Source organism: Carassius gibelio, chromosome B8 (assembly GCF_023724105.1).
Source record: "Carassius gibelio isolate Cgi1373 ecotype wild population from Czech Republic chromosome B8, carGib1.2-hapl.c, whole genome shotgun sequence".
Lineage (NCBI taxonomy): Eukaryota > Metazoa > Chordata > Actinopteri > Cypriniformes > Cyprinidae > Carassius > Carassius gibelio.
In genome coordinates, this window is record NC_068403.1 from 20,351,888 (window position 1) to 20,370,393 (window position 18,506).

The window sequence follows — 18,506 nt, forward strand, 5'->3', positions numbered from 1 at the left end:
ATTTTTGTGATTTTGTTAAATAATTGTTACAATGGTTGTTTCTGCTGTGGGTTAAAAAAAATAAACAAATAAAACTATATGGCTTTTCATCTTAAAAATCTGACTTTTTCCCCCTTGCGATTCAATGCATATCTCACAATCCAGTATTTTTTCTTGAAATTTTGAAAAATAGTCAGAAGTGTAAAATAAGAAATATATTTCTCAATAAAGAAATATGCACAAATCTGATTAGAAAAGTCAGAATTGTAAGATATTTACTTGCACTTTTGAGAAAAAAAAGGCACAATAAAAAAAATCACAATTACCTTATTTATTTATTTGCCATGGTGTATGTGTGTGTATTTGGTGGGGGGGGGGGGACATTTATTTATGAATTGCAATTTAAAAAGTCGGAATTGTGAGATATAAACTTAAGAAATTTGTGCAAATCTGATTAGAAAAGTTAGAATGCTAAGAAATTCACTTGCAAATTTTGAGAAATTAGAATTTAGAATTTTGAGCTAAAAAAAAAGAATCACAATTATTTATTTATGTATTTATTTTCCATGGTGGGGGAACAATTTAATTGTGAATTAAATTTTAAAAAGTCAGAATTGTTAAATATAAACATGGAATTGCAAGACAAAAAACAAACAAAGTCTGAATTCAGAGTTTTGGAATTCTCTCAATTCCATTTAAATCTCATTTATAGCTTGCAAATATGTTTTTTTTTTCCTGAATTGTGAGCCTTTATTACCTTTTTCATTGACAGAAATGAAGTTCTATCAGTTTCTGAAGTTCTGGTTCATTCATATATAATATGCATATTGAGTATCTGCCACCTCTGCCTTATTTACTTGTTCACCTTTTCAGCTGCAGCTTATTTGGTGAAACATCGGGATTCTTTGACTTTCTTATGCCTTGTCATTGTATCATTATTGGGTGGAACACAGTTTCATGAATCAAAGTGCTGTTCATTTCTCGCTATATTGGACATTCATATAAAGTGTTGGTCTTTGCGACTGTGACAGCATACTAAAGTGGTGGTATAGTATTGAAAAATACTTGTGCTGAGTCAGCTCACACGGGTGTGTATGTGTGTAGCATGGACTTATTTGTGATTTATGATTATGCAGCATTTTGACAACTTCAGAAAAGGATGTTTATGCATATTTGAGCAAAGGAGAAAAAGTGTGCACTTGCATGAAGGAAAAGGGATTACTGCCTCAAAGCAAAAGCAATGTACATTAGAGCCAGTAAGTTACACTGTAAAAGTCCAGAAAAGTATAAAAAAACATCTTCAAAATAGTCCATCTGCCATCAGTGATTCAACCGTAACGTAATGAAGCCACGAGAATACAGTTTGTACACAAAGAAATCTCTCCATATCACTTTATGCTGCATATGCTCTTCTGTATCAGCCTTGCCACAAGGATGTGCTGTTTCTATGTGTATTTAGCTTTGATTTAAAAGAAAACAGCGCATCCTTGTGGTGCGACTGATACAGAAGAGCATACCCAGCATACGGTGATATGGAGAGACACAGAGGAGACTGTTGACAAAGGAATAGTTGAATAAAGTCGTTATTTTTGCTTTCTTCACTTACAAAATGTATTCTTGTTACTTCATAACAGTACGGTTGAATAACTGATGTCATATGGACTATTCTGATAATGTCTTTCATACTTTTCTGGACCTCGACTGCATTATTCACTTGGCAGTCTATGGGACAGTCTCAAGCTTCCCAATATTCATCCAAAATATCTGCAAAGTTTTTACGGGTTTGGAATGACATGGTGGGGTAAGTGAATGACAAAATTTACATTTTAGGGTGGAGTATCCCTGTAAGTGCTAAACTGTAACAAATTAAATTGTCATGTTGCCATGGGGAAAATCTGGAATTTCTCAATCAATCAAAATCGGTGCAGAATTTAAAGGAATATTTCACACAGAAAATTAAAATATGTCCAAAATAAAACAACAACAAAAATATGTTACACACTTAAATACAACTAAGCCACTCACCAATCCACTTTAAACCTATTCCGATCAAATAACTCTCATAAATGTTGATGTTCAGATGTCAAAAGTTAAAATAAAGAATATCACAGACAGTTGTTTTGCTTATACATTTATGGTCGAGTGGAAAATTAATTAAACTCTCTGCTCTTTGTGTCGTTGTGCTGATATGATTCAAATTTACACACTCCTCTCACTGGGCTCTCTAGGCTTAACATTGTGTATGTCTACTATTTTCGCTAGCGGGCAATGTCTGAGCAGTAAGCCTACTGCAAAGAACTGAAAAAGTGAAAGAAAGTGCACGGTGGACAAAATCACTTAGTGATCTTCCTGCTGCACCTGCCATCTCTTTTGTAATCACACAGAAAAACAAGCATAGCTCATGTGGGGTTAATTAAATGAGGCCTCAAAGTTCTCGCTTCAGAGTCTGGCAATTTAACAAAGGAAACTGGGACTATTAGCAGAGAAAAGTCATCTGTCTTGTGGCAGCTGATGAGAGGCATCAGCATTACCGTGCGAAGAGAAGCTGAAATGAGAAGTGTTACTATCACGGTCCCATCTGATAGATGCTAAATAATTATGCTTCATTATCGCATCAGTGACGCTAATAAAATAAAAACAATAGCCGCAGCTATCATGATCTAGGATGAAGCACATCATTGACCGTGTGTTAATGTGTAATGTTTTGTGGTGATAATGTGCCAAAAAACTGAAGTGTTGAATAGCTGTACATTTGACTTTCCGTTTCGCAGAAAATTTGTATTTTATTGCTGTTTGGCTCACATACACTTTTACTTGCTCATGAACACAGTTGGAAGGCAACGTTGGAAGGTGTACAAAATCATATTTCCTCTGTTGACAGGCTGTTAAATTTGTGCTTCAAAAAACAAATGAGAGATACAAATGTGTTTTAGGTGGTTATTAATCATTTTTCACCTTAGTTTTATCAGTCGGGACTCTCAGTTATGACACATGCCAGTCAATAAAGGAAGCAATATCCAGCACCCTTTAACTTTAAAGTGGTCATTGGATGCTACATGCACTTTTACAAGCTGTTTGAACTGAAATGTGTGTTGGCACTGTGTGTACACAACCACCCTATAATGAGAAAAATCGACACAGTGTTTCTTTTTTAATCTCATTAGTCTTCCCATTTATCAAATTGAGCCGGTCACAGGTGCCTGTCTTTGTGACATCACACAGAGAGGCCCCTCCCATAATAGTTTGATTGACAGTAGCGTTTTAGCACAGACTGGAATGACATCTTACCTTAGACCAACCCGGAGTGACTGTCATCAGTCCACCATTGTTTCACCGCCGGAGCAGAGGTAGACAAGAATGTCTCCTAAGCGATTGAGGTGATCTGTTTTTGGATCTAATAATGAACATAGCAGTCGTCTTTTACTCTCAACATCTGAGCCGCTGAAGACACAACGAATTACATTTATTTCAGAAGGGAATGTGCCCCTGATCTACATAAATGTGTCTATGTTGGTGCGAATCATTCGTGATCCAGCTTCACCTACAGAAGAAGTGTGCTCTTTAATGAATCTTTGCAAATCGCCTTTCCTAATAATTTGCTAGTTAGTGAGTTTTATGATGAATGTTTTGTTAAATAACGTGAAAACTCTGTTTATAAATGATGTTTTTGTCACTTTCTGTATATATTTAACTTTTGTTTCACAGAAGAAAAAAGAATTACACAGTCCTTAAGGGGGTGTTTTCCCCCATTCTTTCCTATCACATCAGAAAGGCATCCATTTGCAATAAAATTAAGGAAATAATAAAAAAATGTCAAATAAAGTGCTTCACTGAAATTGATCGGTTAGATTTAGGGATGGGTGTAGGGAGGACTTTATTGCCCCAATGCGGCATCCATTAAATAATTTTAATAAGAAAGATAATTTACACTCAAAACTTTATATGCATACTATTTTATATTGTACTAAAGTACTGAGGTACAAATATCTGCCACTTGCAATAAGTAGTATAGCATCTAACTATTATTACTGCAAAGAAAATACTGCTATATTTAACACAATCTCCTATATATCTCTGTGTGTGTGTGTGTGTGTATATAATCAAGTATATTTTCAGAAGAGATCTTAAAAGAATAGTTCACACAAAAATGAAAATTCTGTCATTTATTACTTGTCCTCTTATGTCATTCCAAACATGTAAGACCTTTGTTCCTGTTCAGAACTAAAATTAAGATATTTTTATGAAATCCGAGAGCTTTCTGACCTTGTACTGATCACACTGAAATTTTTCAGTACAGGTCTTGTGTACCGAATGCATGTGCTGAACTTCTATGTGCATAACATATTTACAAACTTAATTTACATAACAATAAAAAAAGAAAAACTATCAATGTGTTGTTTAAAGAATTTGAGACCGGTTTTCCTCAGCACATACAGTTTACATCTTACAGATTTATGCTTATCTATAAATGTATAAAATTCATGAGAGTATTTCCATTTTGCCAAAAAGGCTTTTTCTGACATTAAGTGAGGATACATTCACTGAAGAAGCAGCAGTGCGTGAATGCACATCAAACTGATGGAGTGCAATATAATTGCAGTGCAATAATACTTACTAAAATATACACTTCGCTAGATATTTTGCACTCAAAAAGTGAAAGAACTTCATTTAAAACAGCCAGAATGATTTCAGAATCAAATCAGTGAGGGTGTTCTAGCTTTAACCTTATGGTGAAAATATGATGACAGAATTTTCCTATTTGTGTGAACTATTCATTTATTTTTGTCCCATCCATTGTTATCACTATGTCAGTCATTGCAATTTTGAGTGATTCACTTAAAAACTAATTAAATCTTGATCTTATAAAGTCTCTTTTTTTATTATATGATTTGTGAACATGCAGAACTCGGCACTGGACAAAAAGACATTTTTAGCATTGATGGGATTTTAACTTAATTGGCCATTACGTTCAAGAAATCAACAGATGTCTGTGATTGGCTAAATACTGTAGCTCAAAGCTGCAAAAAAATGTTGTAAATAGAAACCTTTCATGTTCCTTGAGCACAAAGACAAATATGCACTGAAGCATCTCACACTGCTTGTGAAGAGTCTGCCATCATAAATCTGAGATTTCAATCAGAACTCCAACTGAATTTAATTTAATTTGTGTCTTCCAAAGCTTGCAAATTATAAAGTTGACACTACAGTGAAACATGTCTCACATGTCCTACATGTCTCCTGGGTTCTGAAATAGCAATAACATTTCTCATGTCCTATCCAAAAAGATCATTTAAAAGAATGTTGACAAGAAGAAAAGCTTTAAGTTTGAAGGCTTTTAGGCTTGGAGGAGAAAGTTCTGGGCTCCTTTTCTGTCAAGCTGTGAGCGGATTAACCATATCTGACCAAACAGACCTACTTTCTTGCTTCTATCCTCAGCCTTGCTTTTATTGTAACACTCATATTTCCACACCACGGAATTCCATCTTTCTCACGTTTTGCTTAACCGAAGAATACCTGTGATTCAGCAGACCGATGTGGGAAACATAGGACAAATGACAAGATAAAGACACAAACATAGCAAAATCAAAGGACAGGCAAGAAAATGTGCTGTTCATTAGTGTGGAACAGCTAAAAGTCAAGATGAGAGATGTTCTGCCTCCTTTTTGACAGAAAATACATCAGTGCCCAAGTGAAAAATATAACTGCACAATTTCCCAAATGTTTCATTTTAACAGTAAAAACATTCTGATAGTAAAATATTGATTGAAATTAGGCATTCTTCCAAATCATTTTGTAGGATTCTATTTTGGTTGCCGCATTTATATTATTAAGATTTTTTTTTTTTTTTTTTCTAACCAAACATTTTCAGAAGGGTTCAACTAATGGACACTTCTTTCTCATGATTCTTTGCCTTGCTTTAGAACCTCTCTCTTTCTCTAAATAAACATACTTAAAAAGTACATTGAAATAATGAAAAACAGGAAAAATAAATACGGTAAGATTTTGAAATATTACAATACAAAATAACAGTTTCTTATTTTAATTTATTTAAAAATGTAATTTATTCTTGTGATGGCAAAGTTCAGTTTCAGAACCATTAATCTAGTCTTTAGTATTACTTGATCCTTCAGAAATCATTCTAATATGCTGATTTTGTGCTTAAGAAACATTTCTTATAATTAGTGTTCAAAAGTGCTATGCCGCTTACTAATTTTCTGAAAACCATAATGCACAGTTTTTTTGATGAATAAAAAAGTTAAAAAAACAGCATTTATTTAAAACTGTTTTTGTTTTGTTTTTCATTTTTTGTTTTTCACTTTTGATCAGTTTAATGCTGTGGAATAAAAGTATTAATTTCTTTCAAGCACGCATTTTGCATTTTAAAAGTGGTTATTAGTGAGGTAAAAAATGTGTTAGGATTTCAAGTTAGGTTCAAACTGCTATTCATTAGCACAAGCCTATGAGTAACTGTAAAAGCGGTTCCTTTTGATTTGAATGAATGGCGATCATAACCATAATTTCCGACCCCTGCACCTTTTCAACTCTTCAAAGATCTCATTGTAGATTGAAGCCTCAAAAGATCAAGTGACACCATAATTCATAGCAGCTATTTGTCTGGCCTGCTAATGGCTGAGTGTTTGAACAGCTACACGATCAATACTCTGTAGCTGTCCAGCTCATTAAACTGCAGATCCATACTTCTATCAGAATTGATCTTGTAAATTTGCATCACCCTCTCATGCAAAGTGCAGTATCTCTAACGAACATTCCCATTTCACATAGGACAGCGTGATGGTTGGTTTGATTTCAGTAATGCTCATTTCACATCAAATGTGTTAGCAGCACTATAATTTGCCTCCCACTGCTTTTCCGCCATGTTGGAATATGAGCAAAATTCCAATGTGCTACTTTATTCCCTTAATCTTCACATTTTAACTGACCTTGGCTTATACAAGATCTAGAGTCAATGGAGGAGCAGTGGAGTCACTCTGTGGAAAATGAACAATGACATTAACCTGCTCTTCTGAACGACAGGGGTGGTGAACTTTCTTTGGCATTTAATTGTCTGTTATCACATCTCATAAGGCCAGAGTGTCACAGTCGATTGAGGAATGCTGTGGTAATTCTGAATATTTTTATCATTGATTATAAAATAAATGATGGTCTTTTATCCTCCTTCTTGTGTAAGAATAATTCACATTTTGACTAGCTACACAAATTAAGCGTTTTCTCATCTGCTTATATTCTGCACCATAGTAATGACAGCTCAATGAAGTGAAAGCTAGTGGAGGGAAAAATTGTCCCCATACTGCAGTCGACACTAATCCTATTTGTGCTTATGTATTAGGATTTCAGAATGTGTAGAGTGTTCACTAATGCAGCCTACCTGTTAAATCCAATCTACAGAAAGTCAAAGTCATTCTGCTGCCCTTAAAAGTCCTGCTTTCATCCTTATAGATTTGATTGGATCATGGAAAATAGGCACTTTTTTATCAGCCAGTTGTTTTCTTTTACAGATATGGGATGTTGTTCAAGGAGAACGTGCTGTTTAGGATGAATGATTGACTATAATGAATCAAGCTTTCCAAAGCTATAATAAACAGAGTATTATTTTAGACAAAAATATAAAATGAATCAGACTTACCAGTGCATGCGAGAGTGCTGACAGTGTTGTTGTTTTGTAAATGGCTTACAAATGCCACATTGAAATGGAGATTGTAGCAATATACCTGTAATCGGTGTGCACTATGCATTCATAGAAATGACAGTCATGACTCTTGAGCTCCAAGCAGATACGTTACAGGAATGAAATTAAAATTATGCTGTTATATAATGTTGTTATATGCTATTTGTAAAAAATACACTTTATATATTTAAACAACAGATGTGGTTTTCTGCAGTTACGTTTTATTTCCACACCATTAGTATATTCTGACAGCTTTTAATGGGTAGAGCAGTCATCAGTCTGAGTTGGCCAATGTCACTCTAGCCCTTTACTGTATGCGGCAAAAGACAACTCATTTTTGATTTCTTGCTCAAGAAAGGTACACTCCATCTATTTTTTTTTAAAATAAACTGGTGTTAGAGTTAGGGTTAATAGTTTAGTATTCAAGGACAAGACCCATGCACAAGCTTTAACTTACAACAAATTAGTTTAATTCCAAGGAAAAGAAAGCTATTTTTTAAACAGAGAAAAGCTCACTTACAGAGAAGTAGGAATTTACATAAGTAAAATTAGCAAATGTCACGTCATATTTGCATTTTATTTGTTTTTACTGAATTTAACAAGAAGGCCTTGAATAGCTTAAGAGCTAACACTGAGCACAACTTATTTGAAACATGCAAACATTTTTCATATACTGTTTGAATTACACTGATATGCATTGATTCCCATGTCAACAACTTGTCACAGGACATGCTAACTCCAGATGGTGATAGCTTAACCACCTCAGGTGGCTAAGCTAAAACCATTGGGCAGCCCTTTGGCATAGCCTAAGCTACCTATACAAATTCAATAGTTAGCAGTTGCATCATTTCCTTGAAGGCTTTAAGTCGACCATCTTTAAGTGAACCATTTCCTCTTAACCCAGTCCCTGGTAGTGTTGTTTTTGGTGGCCTGTTTTAATTTTAATCAAGTCTTTGTGTGAAGCTTTCATTTTAGATTTTATTAGTTTTAGTCACGTTCATACTCGTTTTAGTCAGCGAAAACTGATGACATTTTGGTGACATTTTTGATGACATCCGAACATGCACGAGTTCAGGGCGATTCTAGCCGAACATGTATGTCTGTGCCGGCGTTTGTGTGAAACAGAAGCAGTTTAATGTGAAGTTCAAACTCCATAAGGTGCTTTGGAAAAAAAAAAGTTTGCATAGTTTGTCCAAGGCTTCTTATTTGAAGTACGTTTTATTTTTATTGTAGCCTATAATATAGAATTAGAATTCATTTAGATATTAATTATACACTATTTGCTTATTTGCTTAAAGTTGTCTTGTGTTTGATGCAAAATACAGCCAATAGTTTAAGATTGTACATAAAGAAATTATTAATTCATCAAGTCATTCATCACAAGACTTGTACTGGCAAATGACTTCTTCTCACTGGTGATTCCGATGGTTTTAGAGGACAATTACTCCTTGTCGCTCCCCTGTAGTTTCAAAGAATAGTACTGTCAACGTGACCAGTATAAAGCCTCCTCCGTTTGGGAAGGTGAACTCACAATCAGCGGTGCTAGGCATAAGTACAGTGTAAATCCAGCTTAATTTTGTTGTCGTCTTTTAATAATGCCGCGAGTGGGGCTTGAGGAAGTGACCCTGCCTGCGTTTGCGCAGTGCGACCTGATGCAGCCATAGACAGTAAAAGAAATGGACACAGCGACCCCATTGCATTCAATAGAGACAAGTGATGTCAATTAGAAGCACGCACTTCCTGGGGGTCGAGCGCACTGCGCAGACTCAAACTGAGCTCATTAAAATAATGCACAAGCGTGAATCTCTCTGTTCGCAGGCAGATTTCCTTTGATCTGTCACAAAACCAGACATGCTTGCTCAGATACACGCTGCTTTCGCAAGCACTTAAAATGTGTCTCCTCTCACTCAAACTGCGTCCTTTGCACTCACAACTGTCTCTATGCTGATGTGCTAGATAATATTAATTATTTTCGCAGTTAATTATAGTTTTTATTTCTAGCCTTTTACCACGTGCAGTGTGAACGCTATGATCCGTTAACATGGGCTCGGGAAAAAGGCTCATCACAGACAGTGTGTGAACCTCGAGTTAGGCATATGCCCAGTCTGTTCTGTTCTCGCGCTAGGTGCGCTGCAGTCTGATTTGGTTGGATAGCATACTGCGGGAGATCAGGGCCGCGGAAAATGGTGCTATAAGGCGATTTAGACATCGTGCACGCTCAAATGATGAGTTTATGACGATTTCGATTAATCACACTGCCCTAGAATGGACTGGAAATGAACAGAAAATAGCTCTGGCTGGCACCGCTCAGCAAAATGGCAAAACCAGATCCAGGCAGAGCTCAGCAGCAGGTAGAGAGTCCCACGGCCCACCTGCAATACCACCGCGGACCACAGGTTGAAAACCACTGCTGCAATCCATAACATTTGGTGCTCTAGTGGTTAATAAACAGAACTGCATGCGTCTTGAAGAATAACATTGTAGCTGGGGCCACTTCCCTCTGTTTATGTCTATACAAGTCACGCTGGTACTGGCCTGTGCAGCAGCAGCAGTTCCTACCAGAACCAGTCTAGAATGGGCAAAATATAAATACTTATTATAGGTGTATCATAGTGATTCAGGATAAGCTAAAAACACATCTTATTATATAACTTTTGCAGCTTTAAATCTAAATGTTCTTAATTTCTTCAGAGAGCAAGCCTGAACAATCAGTAAGTTCTGAGTAATAAATTGACAATAAGAACAGACTTTAGTCATCAATTAAAAGTCATCAGTTAGCCCTCTGCTCAACACCTCATCATCCAGCTTTCTGAAAATCTCAGCAGCCACAGTAGGAAAAGGATTAAACCAGACAAAATCTGAAATGGCACATTGAATGCCACTCAAAGACCTCAACCAAGAAACCAGAAACATTGACCACTTTGCACCACACGATGCAATAGACCATAATATCCATGCCTACCTGCGAGACAAACAATGACAATATGACTACCCAAGGCAGACTGTATCTTATTTGGATAACTTCTAGCCTGGAGGTATGGAGACCCTTGCCCCATACCCAGAAAACTTTAAATCAGACTACCAGCAGGGGAAACAAACCTTAATTAAATAATTCTCAGACCCAGAGTCTGAATATGGACTGCCTGCCACCCTAGATGCCTAACAAGGTCAGCATGAAACTCATAAGTCTTACTGTAAATGACTCGATGAGCCTACATGCAGAGCTCCCAATGAACCTGAGATGGAGGAGGACACCAGCTTCAAGAGCCTCTTCCTCCGAAATCTATAACCTGGAGTGAGTCACCATTTAGCCGCCATGGCCTGCCCATGCACAATGCCTTTTCAACAACTTACAGAGAATTAGTAATTTACATGAATGAAATTTGCAAATGCTACACCATATTTGCATCGTTTTTTGTATTTTTTGTAGACATTTTTCATAAACCATTTGAATAGCATTTCCGTGCATACGGGAACCAATGATTTTAACAGAGAAGTGCGAACTACAGATAAGGCATGCTTCACCTGGTTTTACCATATTGTAAACAAACCACCTCAGGTGTCTTAGCTAACAACCTAGCAGCCCTTTGGCTTAGCTTTAGGCTAAGCTACCTAACAACATCAATAGTTGGCGGTTAGCATCATTTACTTGAAGTACAGCTTGCGTGTGTGCAGCGTAGAGTGATTTAAAGCATTTCCTCTTAACCCTAATTTCTCACTTACTCTGTCCTTACCTTTAGAATTCCTCTAGGGCAGTGGTTCCCAACCTTTTTCAACTCGCGGCCCACACAACCAAACACATATGTTTGCGCGGCCCACTGCAAAAAAATTAACTGACGCCGCTACTGTTGGGTTAATAACTTAGTACTCAGAAGCTAGATTGTTGTCTTTACTGAATGAACTGACAATGAACAGAAAATAAATCGGGCTGGCACCCCTTGGTATAACTGCTGTTGTTCTGTAGCATATGTAACAAAAATATCTACGATAAATTGGTGGTTTATTCTTAAACCAATTAGCGAGCTCGAATAGTGGAACCATGGTTACAGTTTAATATTTATTTTTCTGTTATTTAATTACATGAAATGATTTTAATATGTTATGACTTAGACATGTTTACATACATTAACAATATTATTTATTTTAATAGAAATTGGCGGCCCACCTGCAATACCATCGCGACCCGTCTGGCCGTGGATCAGAGGTTGAAAACCACTTCTCTAGGGAAAACATTACAAATATTAATTTGGATTACAAAGATATTAATACTCTGGACATACTTGACAGGACATGAAACAATGATTGTAAGCAAGAGTGTTTTAAAACCAAGGTGACATGAAGAATATAGGAAAACTGTGATGATCTGGGACCCAGTGAAACGCAGGAGATGATATTTCCATTCGCAGTATGGGTTTTATTGGGAAATCCTAAGAGAAATCAAACAATCAGGGGTCAAACCATAAATCCATCCGACAAAGAAACCAACAGGAAAGGAACAGGAATGGGAACAGAAACTCAGAAGACAAGGAAACAGGGTAACAGAAGGAAAGGACTCCATGAAGACAAACAGGAAAAGACTGGTTAATATAGGAAGGATAATGACTAACAAGTGAAGACACCTGAGTGCAATTCACAGCAGTGCAATTACTGTGATGAAGGGACAAGGCTTTGTGGGAATTGTAGTGCCTACCGTGAGGTGCCTATGGGGAAGTGAGACCACTAGTGGAGACTTAGGGAAACAGAGACCAGACAGCTTGACTTTACCCCCTCCTTGACGGAGCAGCTACCAGATGCTCCACCCTAACCCAAGAAGAGACCAAGGAACACAGAGACCAGGAGGGAGGTGGAGCAGCGGAGGACCAGGGGGAGGGTCGGAGGGTGAAGTAAAATGGGGAAACAGAGACAAGAAGTGCAAAACAAAAAAACAAGGAGCCCAGGAGGGAGGTGGACCGGCGGAGGATCAGGGGAAGGGACGCAGGGCCAGGTCCATAGAGGGAAACAGAGACAAAGACAAGGAACCCAGGAGGGAGGTGGACCAGCAGAGGATCAGGGGGAAGACCACCACTTCCATGCGGTCGAGACAGAAGCCCACCAGGGCGGCGCAGAAGACAACCACATCTGTGCGGTCAAGACAGAAGCCCACCTGGGCGGCACAGAAGGCCACCACATCCATGCGGTCGAGACAGAAGCCCACCCGGGTGGCGCAGAAGACCACCACAGTGGGATCGATGACACAGGAGAGCAAGTCTGGTAAGGCAAGTCTGAAACAGAACATGAACAAGTTAAGGGTGGCCTCCTTGACGTGATGAGGCTCTGGAAGTTCCGCAGAGGCGAGAAGAGACTCTGGTAGTTCAGCCGAGTCGAGGACAGGATCTAGTAGTTCAGCAGAGACGTGGAGAGGCTCTGGTAGTTTAGGAGAGGCGTGGGGAGGCTCTGATAGTTCCACAGAGATGTGGAGAGACTCTGGTAATTCTGTGGTGTTTAGACTGGATTCAAGAAGATCAATGCTGACTTGACTCTGCTCACGAAGATCAATGGTGACTTGCCTTTGCCCATGAAGCTCATTGGTGACTTGCCTTTGTCCATGAATATCACCGGTGACCTCTGCAGTGTCAACGGTGACTAGCCCTGACTCTGGAAGGTCAACGGGGACTAGCCCTGACTCTGGAAGGTCAACGGGGACTAGATCTGACTCTGGAAGGGAAATGGGGACTAGCCCTAACTCTGGAGGGTCACTGAGCAGCTGACTCAACTCTGGAGGGTCACAGAGCACCTGACTCGACTCTGGAGGGTCAACGGGAACCTGACTCGACTCTGGAGGGTCAACTGTGGCTGTCATCCTGTGCAGATGCGCTGGACAAGCAGCCATCTTGTGCCATTACGCTGGACCGGCGGCCATCTTGGGTCATGGCGCTGGGCCGGCAGCCATCTTGGGCAGTGGCGCTGGGCTGGTGGCCATCTTGAGCAGTGGTGGTGGGCTTGCAGCCATCTTGTGATGTGGTACTGGGCTGGCGGCCATCTTGCGTCGTGGCACTGGGCTGGTGACCATCTTGTGCTGTGGTGCTGGGCTGGTGGCCATCTTGCATCTTGATGCTGGACTGGCGACCACCTTGTGCTGTGGTGCTGGGCTGGCGGCAATCTTGCATCGTGGCACTGGGCTGGCGACCATCTTGTGCTGTGGCACTGGGCTGGCGACCAGACCACCTTGTGCTGTGGCGCTGGGCTGGCGGCCATCTTGTGCAGTGGTGCTGGGCTGGTGATCCTCTTGTCTGTAGACCCCAGTCTAGAATCGGCCATCCCACCGGGAGAGACAGGTGTGGCTGGGGTATTCCATGGAGACCGATGTTGTAAATAAAAAACAAACTCCCAGAAATTATAGGCGTCCAACTGCTCCATTTAAATTTGAGAAAACGGGTCATCTAGCCCGGTATTGAAAATGTCCTTTAGGGCCGCATCATTATATCCCATCCCCTCAACTAGGGACCAGAACATTTGTGCCATGGCACCTACCTCATTTCCCTCTTGGCGGAGGGTGGTTAATTTTAAATATTTAGCCCTCCGCTCCACCATACTATCTGGGGAATGGGAATGAAATCCCACACTGCTGGATCTCGACATGGATGGAGTCCATGATCGGGGCAGTGAAACGCAGGAGATGATAGATCCAATCGCAGTATGGGTTTCATTGGGTAAGCCAAAGAGAAATCAAACAAGCATGGGTCAAACCATAAATACATCTGACAAAGAAACCAACAGGAAAGGAACAGGAATGGGAACAGGAATTCGGAGGAAGACGAGGAAACTGGGTAACGGAGGGAAAGGACTCCATGAAGACAAACAGGAAAATACTGGTTAATATAGGGAGGATAATGATTAACAAGTGAAGACACCTGAGTGCAATTAACAGGAGTGCAATTACTGTGATGAAGGGATAAGGCTTTGTGGCAATTGTAGTGTGACATTGCGTGACAAAAACAAACATTGAACATACAGTATGTATAAAGTTATTATTGGATGCTCTAGTAATCTTCACTGTGTAAGCCTCCAGCACAAGGGTCAAAACACTATTGGAATGATTATATGCTCCATGTAATGATATTTATTGGGGATGCCATTGTGTCAGTATGCTATTTTCCTCGGTTATTTAAATGTAAATTGAGTTATTATAAGCTGGTTTCTATTCTAGTTCATTCACTCACTGGAGTTTACATCATCTTCACCATGTGAAATTCTGCTACCTAGAGACTTTTTTCTTTCCCATCCTTATGAAAATAAAAATTATAATAATAATAAAAAAATAAAATTAATATTAATTCTGGTACTTACAATTTCAGTTATGTTTTTTTTTGTTTGTTTTTTTCATGAGGCCACCTAGTTGTTTTAGTTTTTTATTTTACAGAACCATGATCGAGAATATTATGCCTTTCACTGCTAATTTGATCCCTGTTTAAGCTCATTAAGCACAGGGATTTCTTTCTCATTAAGATTTCAAAGTTTGTGCCTTCTAGTTTTATCTACTGATCAATATTTTTTGAAGAGTCATTGCTGCTATAACCCTGATATTGAATGGTCATGGTCCGGTGGGCATCTCAAGGTCTGAAAATGCTGACCTGTCAACCAATTTGTTAAAAGACTTGAAACAACAACAGTGAGTCATTTAGTCAAGCGATTCATTCAACAATACTGATTTATTCAAAAATAGACGTCTGCATAAGTGAATTGAATCATTCACTTAACAACAACAATTCACTCAGGAACTCTGCTCTTATGCATGCTGCTTTGACTTCATGTGGACTGGTTTTGTTGGAGGAGAAAATACAAAAATTAACTAGGAACATTGTGTCTAAAATGTATTTTAATGATTATCTTCTTGTTTATATAATTTTTATTTTAATACCAAAGGAATACTGTAGCACATTGGAAATGGAACTGTTGGTCTGAATAGTTTTACAGTATATTAGCATTCATCAAGAAAGCCTGACAAAAAATACAGTTAAACTTAAGAATCTCAACAGTTAAGATTTTTCAGTCTTCAAGAGAGTGAACAACTGCTTACTTACATCAGAGATTCAGATTTCCGCCTAGCAACATTTACCTACTTACTTAACCACACATATGGAAACAATTCACTGCTGCAAACAACCCAGCTGATGACAAAGACACCATTTACCTCTTTGTGTGAGATACATGGGCCATGGCATCCAGTCACGAACACTCCAGACTATGCTGTGATTCACTGATTTCTAGTTGAACAAATTGGTTTTTTGCTGTAGAGATGACATCAAGTTATAAAAGCTAGAGAGAGTGAATGACAAGAATGGCAAAGAAGTGATGGAGCATTTTGGTTAAGTCAGTGAGCTCTTGAGCAGTGTTCATGGATGTCGTAACTCTTCACCATTTGACGGTTGAAGGGAAGCACCTATAGTACCTTCCATCCGCTCACTGAAAAATTAAAAGGTCATTAGGATAATGTAATAAAATTAAAAGATTAGTTCTTGCAAGAAAGAACACTCTGTCCTCATTTTAAAATTAATTAATGTTATTCCATAGAATTTGTTTTATGTCACTAAAAAATAAAACATACTAAACAGGGCCTTATTGTTACAGAGTTCAATCCAAAGGTTGTGAGTTTGAGTCTCAGGCTGAGGAACTGTAGGTGGGGGAGTGAATGTACAGCACTCTCTCCCAGAGACCGAGGTGCCCTTGAGTAAGGTACCGAACCCCCAACTGCTCCCCGGGTGCAGCAGCATAAATGGCTGCCCACTGCTCTGGGTGTGTGTGTTCACTGTTGTGTGTGTGCACTTTGGATGGGTTAAATGTAGAGCACGAATTCTAGGTATTGGTCACCATACTTGGCTGCATGTCACTTTCACAATAAAACCCATTACCAATTAGCCATTTGTTAAATCCAACAGGGACAAAATGACTTATACTGTCTTATGCGTTGATTTGCATCGCATTGCGCTGTAGAAGCATAAAACCGTGCCTGCATTTGTGATCAGAGAAACAACAAACAACAAGCTCTAACGGTTGTACTTCAGAGCACTTTGAATGGAACATCTATGTTAGCTGCAAACTGGAATCATGGAGAAATATTCTGTGATGACCACTTCACAGGGCACTTAAGTTTGAATAGAACAAAAGTCTGAAGCCATAAAAGAAACATACAGACTGTGAGTCAGAACAGCCGGCATTGTAGTCTTCTCTCCCAGGATCAGGAAAGTCCTCTATAAAATGTGCTGCATACATCTGAATATTTGTGATGAACTGTTTTGGAACAGTGTTGTAAATACAACTTAATCACTGTGTCCTCTTTTGCAAGGCCAAACTAAGTTTTGGCTTTCAAAATGAAACAGTGTCCCCATCACATGGCACCATCGGCAACAGTGAGAATCAACATTATGCCTTCTTTCTTTGTCTGAACATTTGGGTGGCGTTATGCAAATCTTCCCACACAGTGATGTAGACGTGGGGGCGTGTTTAAATGAGCCGTTTAAGAAGGCCGTAGAAAAGTCTTAACTTTTATAAAGAATATCTCTTTGGGTTTGGGACTTTAGTCTTTGCAACTTTAATGGTCTTATCTATGCACAAACAGCTTGTAACACTCCAAAGAGAAAGGAAAACTTGAAATTGCGTCATACTGTATGACCCTGTACTGTACTGACCCTTTAATTTTGTTTTTGCGTATGTCACACTTGAATGATTCAGATCATCAAACAATTTTTTATATTACACAAAAATAACCTGAGTAAACACAAAATGCAGTTTTGAAATCATGATTAAGGGAAAAAAAGCTGTCCAAACCTTCCTGGCGCTATGTGAAAAAGTAATTGCCCCCAAAATATAATAACTTGTTGTGCCACCCTTCACAGCAACAACTGCAATCAAGTGTTTGCGATAACTGGCAATGAGTCTTTCACATCACTGTGGAGGAATTTTGGCCCACTCTTCTTTGCAGAATTGCTTTAATTCAGCCACTTTGGAGGGTTTTTAAACATGAGAGAACTGTTTAAGGTCATGCCACAGCATCTCAATCGGATTTAAGTCCAGTCTTTGACTTGGCCACTCCAAATCCTTCATTTTGTTTTTCTTGAGCCATTCATAGGTGGAACCGCTGGTGTGTTTGTGATCATTATCCTGCTTCATAACCCAAGAGTGCTTGAGCTTGATGTCACAATCTGATGGCCGAACATTCTCCTTCAGGATTTTCTGACAGAGTACAGAATTCATGTTTCCATCAATTATGTCAAGTCGTCCAGGTCCTGAAGGTGCAAAGCAGCCCCAGACCCTCACACTACCACCACCATGTTTGACTGCTGGCATGATGTTCTTCTTATGAAATGCTGTGTCAGTTTTATGCCGGATGTAACAGGACACACACCTTCCAAAAAGTTAAACTTTTGCCACATCAGTCCACAGATTATTTGCCCAAAAGACTTGGGGATAATCAAGATATTTTTTGGCAAATGTGATACAAGCCTTTTTGTTCTTTTTGGTCAGCGATGGGTTTTCCTTTGGAACTTTTGTTGAATCATGAACCCTGACCTTAATTGAGGCAAGTGAGGCCTGCAGTTCCATAGATGTTGTTCTGGGTTCATTAATGACCTCCTGGATGAGTCGTCGCTGCGCTCTTTGAGTAATTTTGGTTGGCTGGCCACTCCTGGTAAGGTTCACAATTGTTCGTTTTCATCAATTGTGGATAATTGCTCTGACCGTGGTTAGCTTGAGTGCCAAAGCCTTAGAAATGCCTTCTTTACACTTTCCATACTGAGAAACCAACTATTTTGTTTCTTATCTGTTTCTGAATTTCTTTAGATCGCGGCATGTGTAGCTCTTTAAG